This window comes from Suncus etruscus, chromosome 20 (assembly GCF_024139225.1).
Source record: "Suncus etruscus isolate mSunEtr1 chromosome 20, mSunEtr1.pri.cur, whole genome shotgun sequence".
In the NCBI taxonomy this organism is placed as follows: Eukaryota; Metazoa; Chordata; class Mammalia; order Eulipotyphla; family Soricidae; genus Suncus; species Suncus etruscus.
This window is the reverse complement of record NC_064867.1, coordinates 33,922,566-33,936,435: the sequence shown is the minus strand read 5'-3', so window position 1 is coordinate 33,936,435 and position 13,870 is coordinate 33,922,566. Positions and strand designations below refer to the sequence as shown.

General features: G+C 46.0%; 1 non-coding gene and 1 pseudogene across 1 annotated transcript; one reads left to right on the top strand and one right to left on the bottom strand.

Moving 5' to 3' along the window:
* Positions 1-10,026: 10,026 nt before the first annotated feature.
* LOC125998499 (small nucleolar RNA SNORA79) lies at positions 10,027-10,155 on the bottom strand. The gene has a single exon (XR_007492054.1). It is a non-coding gene; the product is annotated as a small nucleolar RNA SNORA79 (small nucleolar RNA).
* A 2,192-nt stretch (positions 10,156-12,347) lies between these two features.
* On the top strand, positions 12,348-13,646 carry LOC125998097 (6-pyruvoyl tetrahydrobiopterin synthase-like; annotated as a pseudogene).
* Positions 13,647-13,870: the final 224 nt, after the last annotated feature.

The following is a 13,870-nucleotide window of genomic DNA, read 5'->3' as shown; positions in this document are numbered from 1 at the left end:
AGACCTGGGAGGGACCCCCATTCGATTCCCGGCATCCCATATGGTTCCCTGAACCTGCCAGGAGTGATTTCTGAGCATAGAGCCAGGAGTGACCTCTGAGCGCCACTGAGTGTGACCCAAAAACCAATCAATCTATCTATCTATCAATAAATAAAGTTTAAAAATAAATAAATAACTGGGTGGGGAAGGGGGGAATGAGATCCAAGTGATGTTTTGCATCTCAAAGGGCTAGGTGAAAAGGAAGGGGCAAATAAGGGGCATGCCTTTGTTTTGGGTTAATAGCTGGGTGCCATCTTACAATTAATTCTACTTTTCTTGTTCTTTTTTCCCTGTATTCCCCTCTGTAAGTATGGCTGTTCACATACAGCCCACATGAATGCAAACGAGCCAAGCCCCATCCCACTGTTTGGGTCCCCCATCCCTCCAGTGTGGGATCCCTTTATCTACTGTATGGACCCTTCATACCTCCTATCTGGGCCCTCCATTCATCATTCGGGGCTCCCAACCCCTCCTGCCTGGACCATCTCCACCCCCCAGCCTGAATCCCTCAATCCTTCTGTATGCCCCATCCCCCTGTCTCAGCCCCCATACCTCCTGTTTGGACCCCATCTCTCCTCTCTGGGACCCCATCCTTCCTTCTGGATACCTCATCCCTCCTGCATAGACCATCTCTCCTATCTGGACCCCTATCCCCCATCTGCCTTGTCACAGGCTGCTCCGCAACCACCCCTGTGCCTACATCAGGGCCACTCCCTGCCATGCTCTGTCGTTGCCCATTTCTATCTCACTTACCCTGACTGACATTGGAGTAGGACTCTAAGGCAGAGGGTACCCAGAATATAGCCATACCTGTACCTTATACTCCAGTAACATGGCGGCAGCAGCAGGACAGAACATAGCTATGGGTCCAAGGAACCAGGTGACCTTGTTTGAGAAGGCCATCTTGGGGTGGGCTCTCCACCAAGCTCTACTTCTTTTTTTTTGTTTTTGTTTTTGTTTTGTTTTTTGGGTTTTTTGGGGGTTTTTTTGGGCCACACCTGGTAACGCTCAGGGGTTACTCCTGGCTATGTGCTCAGAAGTTGCTCCTGGCTTGGGGGACCATATGGGACACCGGGGGATCGAACTGCGGTCTATCCAAGGCTAGCGCAGGCAAGGCAGGCACCTTACCTTTAGCGCCACCGCCCGGCCCAAGCTCTACTTCTTAATGGGGCCAGAGATGGCTCCCAGGGACACACTCAGACAAAGGTGTCATGATCCCTTCCAACACACACAGTCTTTACCCATGGTACTTGGTAGTACTTAGCAGGTACCAGTGGATGGGCAGCAGGGAAACATGGATAGGAAACTTGGTCTGCCTGTGTGAGATCTATGGCCAAGACCCCTGCACATGGATATCCACAGTCAGGGAAGCTTGAGAAGGGCAGCAAGAACCATTGGATGCAAATGCTCACTTGTCCTAGGCAGCTGTCCTTCTTTTGTCCCTTTTGCTTGTCTCCCAAAGGAAAGCTTACATCTTGGGCATGATTGGGCATTTTCTTCAGAATAAATATTTGATGATGAATAGTAGTCACAGACTAGAGATATCAAATGCAAGTGAGAGAGAGAGAGAGAAAGGAGAGAGGAGGGAGAGAGGAGAAAGAAAGAAAGAGAGAGAGAGAGAGAGAGAGAGAGAGAGAGAGAAAGAGAGAGAGAGACTCTTCTAGGCTTGAAAAACCATTACATGGTGAGAGAAACTTTTCTACCTTATGTCTCAGTTTGGCCTAATAAGTCGCAGCAGGAGACAGTATCACGATGGGAGAATCCAACTGGACACAGTTTGACTCTGATTTGTGGAAATTCCATGTGGTCCTTATATTTCCCAGCCTTAAAATCTGGTAATGAGTGAAATGAGTCCAGTCCAATGTACTCCATGACCATCCAAGAATTTCTGTGATCTCAGACCCCGTTAATCCTCTGCATATAGTGTGAATCAACTGCTGGTTGAAAGACGCAGCCATGAAGCTCAGCCCAGGCATGAACTAATCATTTCAGAGGTAAAGATTATCTTGGGCCTGAGCCAAGAAGGTCTTGCCTTATCAATGGATAAAGCATTGTGCCAAACTTGCCTTGTGCCAAACTGACCTCTGACACCATAGAGGAACCCTAAGCACCACCAGGAGTGATCTGAGCAGAGAGCCAGAAGGAAGCAACTGAATGCTATTGGGAGTAGCCTCTAAAATTAAAAAGACTCTATCTCAGTTCTCCACCAGCAGTGCAGCTGCTGAGGGTGCTGTGAAAGCATCCAGCTGGGCCACAAAACTGCAGATCTCTGTGGAAGGAACATCATCTTGACTGAAAGCACCCCACCATCTGCTAGTTAGCATGGTCTGAAAGCTCCACATGTGACATACTAGCTTGAGGCTTTTTATAGCTAAATGCTTCAGGGCTGAGGGTATCAGCTGCCCTGATCTGAGTTGCAGGACTTTGCTCCAGACTTTCATGCATTCTCTTTCATCACCACTGAAGTTTTACAGCATGTAAATGGGAGGGGAGTGGGTGACCATATACACTGAGAATGAAGTTGGGACCAGAGTGGTAGCACAGCAGTAGGGCATTTGCCTTGAGCACTGCTGACCCAGGAAGGATGAGGGTTCGATCCCCTGCATCCTATATGGTCCCCCAAGCCAGGAGCGATTTCTGAGTGCAGAGCCAGGAGTAACCCCTGAGCACTGCTGGGTGTGGCACCCCCCAAAAAAGTAAGGGGCAGGAGAGATAGCACAGCGGTAGGGCATTTGCCTTGTATACAATCAACTCAGGACCTATGGTGGTTTGAATCCCAGCATCCCATATGATCCCCCATGCCTGCCAGGAGCGATTTCTGAGTGCAGAATCAGGAATAACATCTGAGCACCGCTGGGTGTGCCCCCCCTAAATAAAAGAATAATGTTGCTCTATTGCTTCTCTTGTGGAGCACCAGAAGATGATTTAGAATGATTTATGAAGCTGGGAGAGTTGAACCCTCAGTTCGGCCAGGCAGGGCACCCCAGAGCTTACTCCCAAACTAGTTTGCTGGCACTGAACAGAGAAAAAAATCTAGTGTTGCTGATGTAGACACCCCCACTGTTTGCTCTGAGCACCCCATCACCACACCACACTGTGTGAGGAATAGTAAACATGTAAACTATTTACTGTCTCTCAAATAGTTTAGCCCAATCACAAGATCCAAGGCATGAAAAAGCAAAATGGGGTGGGGAGCAGCCCCTGACTTTGGGGCCAAAGAGGAGACACAAAGCTGGGAAATCCCTTATTTGACTTTCTTGGCTAAAAGCCTCGACTGTTTCCTCAGATTTTGTCTGAGAGCGCCTGTCTGGCATGGTTTTCCTTCTCATCTAAGATTGTCCAGATTTCCCGAAGGCGGGATTAACCCAGGGCTCAGTCTGCTGGGAAACCCTGAGAGTTGGGGGGGGGGGGGCAAGGGACGGGGCTGACCTTATCCAGGCTTATGAAACCTGCATAGAGGCAGCACCAACCTGTCTCCTCAGTCCAAATTCTTGGGGCCCCTCAGCCTGTGCATGGAGGTGGGGGAGGCAGGGCTCACTTGGTTGAATGGTTGTTTCAGAATCTTCCTTTATTCTGCTTCTGGAATCTTAGAGAAGACCTAAGTGATAGCACAACAGGGAGGGTGTTTGCTTTGCATGCAAAGTTCTGGGTTCGATCCCTGGTACCCCATATGGTCCCCCGACCCTGACAGGAGGGATTCCTGAGTGCAGAGCCAGAAGTAACCCATGAGGATTGCTGTGCATGAGTGACCCCAAGACTAAAATAAACAGACAAAAAAGTCAAAATCTTAGATAGTTTCCTATTGGACCATGAGTCTGGGGTTCACTTTGTTTTAAACGTGATGATACAAATAAAGGCCAGTAACCCCTGAGTACTCCCAGATGTGTTCCCCCCAGCCTTTAGAAAAAGAGGCCCTTTCACAAGAGTTAATTTAAACCCTTTAGAAAGCAGTTCAAGGGCCGGAGAGATAGCATGGAGGTAGGGCATTTGCCTTGCATGCAGAAGGATGGTGGTTTGAATCCCGGCATCCCATATGGTCCCCCGAGCCTGCCAGGAGCGATTTCTGAGTGCTGAGTCAAGAGTAACCCCTGAGAGCTGCCTGGCGTGACCCCCCCAAAAAAATCAACAACAGCAACAACAACAAAAGAAAGCAGTTCAGTCTGGGGCTAAAGGCAGCATGTGACTTGACTGAAATCTAAGTTGGATGTTGCAACAGCTGGTGGAATGGTGGTTCTAGCACACACACACACACACACACACACACACACACACACACACACAGAGTCTAGTAGAAAATGCCCACAGAGAGTAGGAGCACAGTGAGAATTAGGGTGAGTGGAGAGGGGGTGATGTGTCTGAATGACTAACCATAGGGACAAAACAGGGGTTCTCTGACCTCCACAGGTGGCCTGAGGGTCAGCCTGGTGGAAGCTGCTAAGAATGGCCCTTCAGAGGGGGGACCAGGACCTGGTGCCTCAGTTGACATGACCCAGAGGACACTGGCAGAATGTCCTGCTGAGTAGCAGCTGTGGGGCCCTCCCAGTCTCTGAGATTTTCCTGATGCTTCTAGAGACATGGGATTGATGTTGGGGTCTCCAGACTCAGGGGTTGGGGCTGGTGTGCAGTCTCTATACCCGGAGCCCCAGGCCTTTCCCATGAACTCATGGTTCCCTGAGCACTACCAGGAACATCCCCTGATGCAGCCAGGTGGGACCCCCAAAACAAACACAAGGAATCAGGGAGCCAAAAGTTAGCAGTCGCTGTCCAAATCCTGGCTTCTGGGTGCCCTCCTTGCTCCAAGCCTCTGCTCTCCCATAGAGAGAAAGACCAGCCACTGACATCCGGGATACTGAGGATTGTTTGACTCATTGCCACAGCTCCTTCATATGCCAGGTGCCATGCCTACAGAAAGCCTACCTGCATGCCCCTGTCACCCCACCGCCATCTTCCTGCATAATCTTACCTGATGTAAGACATGCCCATTTCTGGGAGGGGTCTTTGGAAGGTAACAAAAGGATTGTCTTAGGGGCAGGAAGGGGATTGAAGTGATTCAGCAGGAGATGGAGGAACAAGCAGCAGGAGGAGACATGGCAGAAAAAGGTTAAGATGACAGGGCAGCTGAAGAGAGCATGCTTAAATTGGTTTAAGATTATAGGCCACATATGTTGGCCAGGGCCTTAATAAAGTTGATGTCTCTTGAAACCTGTCTGTGGATCATTTCCTCACGGCTATTCTGAACCCTCTGACCCGCCAGCTGGAGGGAGTTGCAGGCGCGTGGCCCAGGCCAGCAGAGAAAGGCCTTTCCATCCATCTCACCATCATCTATCACCATTTTGGACTCCATAATTAATCTGTTTTCTACAGCCCCCTTCATCTGAAAGTCCCCTATTTCATGATGCTACCATTCACACACACTGCAACTGCACCGTTGTCCATGCTTGCGTTCTTTTCAACGCAACTTTCTTTTTATAGAGGGGAGTAGGGGCACATACCTGGCAGTGCTCAGGGCTTACTCCAGGCTCTGCACTCAGGTTTCACTCTTGGTGGAGTTCAGGAGATCTTATGGGAGGCCAGGAATTGGAACCCAGATCACTCAAAAGTAAGGCAAGTGCCCTACCTGCTGTACTAAAGTTCCAGCCCCTCAATTTTTTTTCTTAAAAAACATTTTTTTATTTAGTCACCGTGAAATTACAAAATGATTCATTATTGGGTTTCCAGTATATAATGTTTCACCAGTGTCTGCTTCCCTCCACCAGATACCTCACACCACCCACCAGTCTGCCCCTACAAGAGGGGCTTTTTAAAATAAGATTCTGGGGACCAGAGCAATAGCACAGCAGTAAGGGGTTGACCTAGGAAGGACCTGGATTCGATCCCCGGCGTCCCATATGGTCCCCCAAGTCAGGAGTGATTTCTGAACACATAGCCAGGAGTAACCCCTGAGAGTCACCGGGTGTGGCCCCAAAACCTAATTAATTAATTAATTAAAATTCTGCACTATGGTTTACAGTACTCTTGCTGAGAGGGTTGTATGCATCACTCTTTACCATTTCTCACCACCTTCCCCTCCAAATTAAACACTTTCCTCCACCATAGACATTGTTTCCTCCCTGCCCTATCCCCTAGCGCTCTTAAGTGGCTTATGTCCCACTTAATGTCAGTTCTCATGTGTTTTTTTTTCTTGTCTGTTTGTTCCTGTTGTGTTGGACATTTGTTATGTTTCTTTCTATCTAGCATATGAGAGATATTGTTTCTGTGTTGGTCTCTCTCCCTCAGACAAGCTACCTCACTCAGCATGCTACTTTCCAGATCCATCCATGTAATAGAAAATTGCTTCATATAATCTTTTATTATGGCCAAGTAATATTCCATTGTGTATATATACCAGAGTTTCTTTACTCAATCATCTATTCTTGGATACTTGGATTCTCTCCAAAGTTTGGCTATTGTGGATATACTGTAAGGAACATGAGGGTGCAAATGTCCTACCTCCATTTTGTTTTTTACCTTCGGGATGAAATATATTCCAAGAATTGCTGAGTCAACTGGAATCTCAATTTCTGGTTTTTAAAGAATTATCCATATTGTTTTTCTGAAAGGTTGGACCAGTTGAAATTTCCATCAAGAGTGAATGAGGGTCCCTTTTTTGATGTATCTGTGCCAGCACTGGTTATTTTGGTTGTTTTTTATATTGCCGTTCTCTTGGATGTGAGACAACATCTTATTTTTATTTGCATTTCCCTGATTATTAGTGGTATTCTTAGATCTAATGCCTTTTAGCCATTTCTGTTTCTTCTTGGAGGAAGTTTAGATTAATTTCCTCTCCCTATTTTTTAAATGGGATTAGATTTTTTACTATTGTAAGTTTCTACCAGTGTTTCTTTGATATTAACTCCTTATCAGATGAATGGTGGGTTAATAATTTTTCTAGGCTGTAGGCTTTTTTTTTTTGTATCAAAGTCATCATTTCCTTTGAGGTGCAGAAGCTTCTTAATTTAATGTAGTCCTATTTGTTTTAATTTTGCTTCTACTTGCTTGGTCAGTGGTTTTTCAGAGATGCCTTTAGCTTCAATGTCATGGAGAATTCTGCAAATTTCCTTTATGTACTTAATGGATTCCAGTCTGATATCAAGGTTTTTAATTCATTTTTATTTGACTTTTGTGCAGAGCTTTTGGAAAGAGATCTGAGTTCTTTTTTATTTCTTTTTTTCTTTTCTTTTTTTTTCCATTCACTGGCCAGTTTTCCCAGCACCATTTGCTGAAGAGACTTTCCTTGCTACTCTTGATCTTTTTGGCTCCTTTATCAAAGATTCGCTGATCATATATATGAGGGCCCACTTCTGGATTTTCAACTCAATGCCTTTGATCATGCTGTTTTAATGACTACCATTTTTTAGGACAGTTGGAAGTTGGGGAAAGTGATGCCTGCCATCTTGGGTGATTTTTTCCCCCCGGTAATTTTTTCCCCAAGAGTTGCTTCAGCAATGTATTTCAAAATTTGGATTTGGATTTGTAAATTTAAAATTTGTATCTGAGTGTTGGATCTATTTCTTTGAAAATATTAATTTACCTTTCTAATCTAAGCCCCACCCCAACCAGCTGCTCCTCTGAAGGTGTTGGATTGCCATTTCTTTCTCTGACATTGTAGAATATGTGTCTCTCCAAAAAGCACTTCTCTGCCAGGGAAGAGACAAGAGCCTGTGTGTGTGCCCCTGTTTGTCCTCACGCCTCACTCCAGCATGCCTGATGCTCCAGGACTGATGGAGAATAGAATCTCTCCAGAGCAGAACACGAGCTGCCAGTCACAGCGAGCAGCTGCCTCTGAGGGTCGCCCTGACCTTCTTCTAAAAGGGAAATTTTTCAGATCTCAAATCTTCTGGCCTGTCACCAAAAGAGAGTGAGGCACTGCCAGAAGCAGATTCTTGAAAACCCTTCTCCCCACACCCCACTCCCCATTTCCATAAGGTGCTTATCCTTTTGCAAAGATGCTGATTCATCTCAGTCCCCGAAAAATCCTGCCCCAGCCCCCACACCAGAAGGAAGGAATGAATGGTACTCACTGACCTGCAGGGAGTTTGTGCAAGACACTGCAGAGTTTTCCAGCAAGCATTGGCTGGGGCACCCCTCCACCCTGGGGTGGCTCTTGGGCTGAGGATCCCAAGCACAGTTGTCTTTCTATGTCATGAGGGACCCAGAGGTGTGGCGGGACATGGGTGACATCATGCCTCTCTGATAACTGTCTCTGGGCCCTTAGACAACCTTTGTCCTGCTCTTACCCTTTGGAAAAAAATACTTTTAAACTTTAGACCTTTGGGAGGTGCCAGAGATTGAAACCAGCTCAACCAAGGCCTCCTGCTGAGGGCAGAGGCAACCCAAAGAAGTCAAGGTGGGTCTGCAGAAGGGCTTCTGGAATGGCGGGAACCATTCATCTCCCATGCTAAGCCCTCATCTCCCATACAGTCTGCTGGTTCTTCCTGGGGTGTCTTTCTCTTCCATTGCATTTGATCAACACTTACAACCATGCAGGCAGGAAGTGGGCTCCATAGCTGGGCAGTTCTGTGCTTCCAGCCTGAGACTGCCCAGACCATTGGTGCCTTTCTAAGTTCCCTCCCCTGCACAGAGTCATCCTTGTCTTCCCCGCTGTGTCCCCCAGCCCCTTTCAGTGCCGCCTAAATTTTTTCTGTTCCTTTTCTCTGCAATAGCCCCCTAAGCAGTGATGGAACCAGGCCTGGCTGTAGGGGCTGAAGGTTTGGAGTTCTTTTGCCAGGCTGTGTAGTGTGGCTCAAACCTGACAGTGTTCAGGGGACATCAAAACCAAGTGGTCTTTGGAGATCAGTCAGGCTGTTTCCAACAGTACTCAGGAGCTTGAGCAGAGTAGCCTGAGACTTTGGCATGCAAGAGCCCTGTACTCTCTGGCCCTTTAAGTTCTCTCTCTGTCTCTCTCTGTCTCTGTCTCTGTCTCTCTCTCTGTGTCTCTCTGTCTCTCTGTCTCTGTCTCTCTCTCTCTCTCTTAATTTCATTCAGAGGTTACTCCTGACTCTGCACTCAGAAATCGACACCTGGCAGGCGGGAACCATATGGGACGCCGGGAATTGAACTGGGTTCCTACCGGGTCAGCCGCATGCAAGGCAAACACCCTACTGCTATGCTATCTCTCCAGCTCCTTTTTTTTTCCTTTTTAGACAAACTTCACAGGGTGCTTGCAGGAGCAGATGCTGTCCCCATCCCTCACTCTGTTATTCTGCCCACTGCAATGATGCCTTCTGCTCCCCTCCTGGGCCTTTGCAGGGGGCTCCCTCTTCCTAGGGTGCCTTCCAGTCTCTGGGGAAGAGCACCACAGCCTCCTGCAGATCCCCAGCCCCTTTAGGGTTAGTTAGGGTCTCAGAGGTCTCTTCTGGAAGTTGAAGCCACTCTCTACTCCTCCACTGAAGGCTGAGGGCTCCTGTTCTGGGGTAGAGAGGGCTGAGGGCTTCTGTCTGAGGTGCTGATGGAATCTGTTCTGGGATTTGGGGCACTGTAACTCTTGGGACCCTCAGCTGAGTCTTGCAGAGTCTTTCTGAGTTTCCTCCTCAAATATATATAAGGTACTTATACACTGACCTGCAAAATGTAGGTGCAGCTCCTGATGGTGACCTCAAATCCTCGGAAGCCATTGTAGGCCCTGGCCCAGCAGTTCTGGTGCAGACTGTCAAGCTGGCACCGCCCTCTCTGCTGGGGTCCCTGAGGCAGGGGAAGGGAGGGTGATGGGGATTAAAATTTATTTATTTATTCATTTTTTGTTTTGTTTTGTTTTTTTGTTTTTGGGCCACACCCGGCGATGTTCAGGGGTTACTCCTGGCTGTCTGCTCAGAAATAGCTCCTGGCAGGCACGGGGGACCATATGGGACACCGGGATTCGAACCAACCACCTTTGGTCCTGGATTGTCTGCTTGCAAGCCAAATGCCGCTGTGCTATCTCTCCGGGCCCCAAAATTTATTTTTTTTCCCAAGTGTCTGATTCTGCAAATATCAGAGAATAAACAGATAATCCCATTATCTAACATTCTGTGAGTGAAGAAAATAAACTTTAATTTATGATGACCTAAAATCCCAGTGCCAGTGAGAGGAACGTCACCAAAGAAAAAAAAAGTTTTATTTGTTCTCACTCTAAGAAGAGTTCTAAGGCAAAGATTTGGATTTATTTTTTGCTTCTCTCAATTTAGGTGGAGATTTGTGCTAGAGCAATTGTACAATAGATAGAGTGCTTGCTTTCCATGTGGCGACCCATGTTCGATCCCTGACATCCCAGAGGATCCTCTGAGCCCCACCAGGAGTGAGCCCTGAGCACGGGGCCAAGAGTAAGCCTGAGCACCACTAGTTGTAGGAAACAATTAGCATAATTGCACTGTCCTGCATTATCCTTCACTGTCCATTCAAAGTATGATGGTTAAATACAAGCTACAAATGAAATGTAAGTATCCTAGTAATGACTTTTTTTTTAGTAATGACATTTTTAAAAAAGTAAAAAGCAAAGTAATTTCCAATTTTGAGACTATCTCTTAACAAGCACAGTCTATCCAGAATACCATGTTAAAACTGTGGATGTGTGTCAGGTGCTTGCTTTCCACATGCCCAACCCAGGTTTGATTCCTCCAGGAGTGGTCGATGAGTGCAGAACCAGAAATAAGCCCTAAGCATTGTGGGGTGCTCTGTGCCACAAAGCAAAATATATATATATATATATATATGTGTGTGTGTGTGTGTGTGTGTGTGTGTGTGTGTGTGTGTGTGTGTGTGTGTGTATGAGGTATTTATGTGAGGGAGTTTGAGGAAGGACGAAGTCTCTTTTCTCTGCTGTATATCATATATGATTCCAGCAACTCTTGGTTTGGACCTGCTGTCTACAGAGCCCCTGTCATTGGTAATCATGGCCATGTCTTGGAATGCATCTCTGACTTGGAGAACTTTGGGCATTGCTCACTGGGCCCTGGTGCTCATCTCCATACTGTGAAGGTGTGACATGTATCCTACATGGTTCAGGTAACGAAGACCATGAAACTGTGGGGTGTGGCCAATGCCTTGGTTCAGGTAACGAAGACCATGAAACTGTGGGGTGTGGCCCATGCCTTGCCTCTAACTCCTACCCCCATATCAATGCAAACCAGCTTCTGGAATTGAAGGATCTTAGCATGAGAAGTTGAGTGAGGTCCCTCTATGGTTTCTGGTTAGATGGCTTCATCTTTTTTACCTCTTGTTGGTTGAGGTAGGGTACAGGATCCCTACCACCAAAAAACTGCTCTGAGAATTAAGGAGAGGGAGAGACCAGCTGTGGTTCTTGCTGGCACAGTGCAGGGTACTCATGTGTTGCAAGTCAGCCCCTGAAGAGGTTGACTGATGGAGGGATGGAGAATGAGGTCTTTCCCCTCTAGCTCGGAGCACACATCTGCCACCCCATCCAGCCGACGGTTCTGAGGTAAAACGGCGGGTAAACAGCTCACAGACAGTCAGGCTTGTGGAAATATTAGCTTTATTCGGTGGACAAGACTGAAGTCCAAAGACTCAGCATAAGTTCCAGCCAAAAGCCTCTCGCCTTCCACAGACCCTTGTTTTTATCCCCCAGAATCAGGTACCACCCAATGGTGGAAGCAGAATCAGGTACTACCCTAGGGTGGGGGCAGAATGCCAGGTCACACCCTAAGGTAGGGCACAATCACCGATCAGGGTAGGGTCAGTAACATAATAATCCCCTAAAATATTTACATACACAACACTCATGGACTCTCAGATCCTATGAGAGTCTCGTGGAGTTACAGATGGTTCCAGGGACCTTGTCCCCAGTGTCATTCATTCTTGTTCTCAGTCAGTATCGAATGAATGCTCTTGTGTGCCAGCATCGAGACAGTTGGCGAGAGAGAAATCCCTGCTGGGGAATTGACAGAATATAAAGGGCGAGTGTAGAAATGTACTCACAGTGTGACAGTGCTGGGCCCAGGAAGAAAAGCCAACAGCTGAGCTGGGAATGCTGAAAGTGGGGCTGGTGGTATGACAGATACTGATCGGACAAGGAGGTGCTGGGAATGCATCGTGGGAGACTTGACTTTGCAGATTGGGACCCACGGCCACTCACTGTGGCCTGATGTAATGAGGTCAACCCTGGGGAAGAGGGCCAATGAATTTAATCAGAAGAAACACCGAGAGTTTTCCTTTCTAACACTTAGAGGAGAGCCTGCATTTGACATGGACCTTCAACAAGTTGAGGCTGAATCATATTTTATAATCCCAGTGGGTCTTCTTCAAATCTTTCTTTAAAATAGCCTTTGGGGGGCCGCCGCCCAGGTGTGCGTGGCAGGAACATGTGCGCGGCCGGCCCAGGTGGCCGCCGCTGGGCCCAGGTGTCCCGCGTCGTCTCGTTCAGCGCGACTCACCGGCTCCACAGCAAATGTCTGAGTAATGAAGAAAATTTGAAACTTTTTGGGAAATGCAACAATCCAAATGGCCATGGTCACAATTATAAAGATTGATCCTGTTACAGGAATGGTTATGAATTTGACTGATCTCAAAGAGTACATGGAGGAGGCAATTATGAAACCCCTTGATCATAAGAATCTGGATCTGGATGTGCCATACTTTGCAGATATTGTAAGCACGACAGAAAATGTGGCTGTATATATCTGGGAAAACCTCCAGAAACTTCTTCCTGTGGGAGTTCTTTATAAAGTAAAAATCTATGAAACTGACAATAATATTGTGGTCTATAAAGGAGAATAACTCCTTGGAGTTGATAACCATAGAAAGACTCAGTTTCTTTCCAAATTTGAGAAAAGATCATTGTTCCTTTGAATTATTAAGAAGTAATTCCTAGTTACTGCACCTCCACACTGAGTTCTGGAGAGCTCGGTTTATTGAAATCATTGTAAGATCTATTTTGAATCAGTCTATGTTAAAACGACATTTGCAATGTATCCTGAGTAACATTTAGAGAATCTTTTATTTATTGATTAAAAATCACTTTATTTTTTATCAAAATGATTTGATATGGAATTATTTGGAAGCAAAAGAAGTCTGGGTTTTTTTTGTTGATGTTGTTGATTTCCCATTACTATTTTTAATATTCTTTCTTGGAATGAGATAAATGGCAAAAATGTCTATGCCTTTATGGTAGGTGAAGCTTATGGAAAAGAAATACATACAGGTGACCACAAGTCTGGAAGCATATATATTTTTTTAATGATTCAGTTCCCTTTATTACTACTCAGTGTGCCAGAGGCACAGGGTTATGAAAATTGCAAAACTGAATCATCTGAGGTAGTGCATCATAAATAGATATACAAAGAATAATGAGACTCCTTTACTATACATTGTTGATTGTAATTTTGCAAGTTGCACTTGAGCTCATGAGGAACAATACATTCAATAATAATAGAATATTAGTAAATATACAGTTGTTTTGTTTCAAGATCTTATGGCCACCTGAACAAGTTTTAACTGAGAAGACTGAAGAATAATCACAGATATTAAACTGTGGAAAACTGACAACATGAAAGGTTCTATTACTGAAGTGTCTCATGTACATATTTCCAAATGATCCCATTTTGTTCTGGTCATTAAATTTACTTGCTTAAGTTTAACATTTCATCTTTGGTATCTTTTCCTCATGCCTAAACACACAAGAAATGTCTTTGTATAAAGAAAAAAAAATAAATAAATAAAATAGCCTTTGGCTATTTCATCTATTGGGACTGTCCCCAAGGCAGCCCTGGTGTCAGGGCATGATTCATATTGTGAACCCAGGCCAGTCTGGGTGCCAAGAGCAAAGAGTTGAACATTAGAATGGTGTTACAGGATTCCTCTT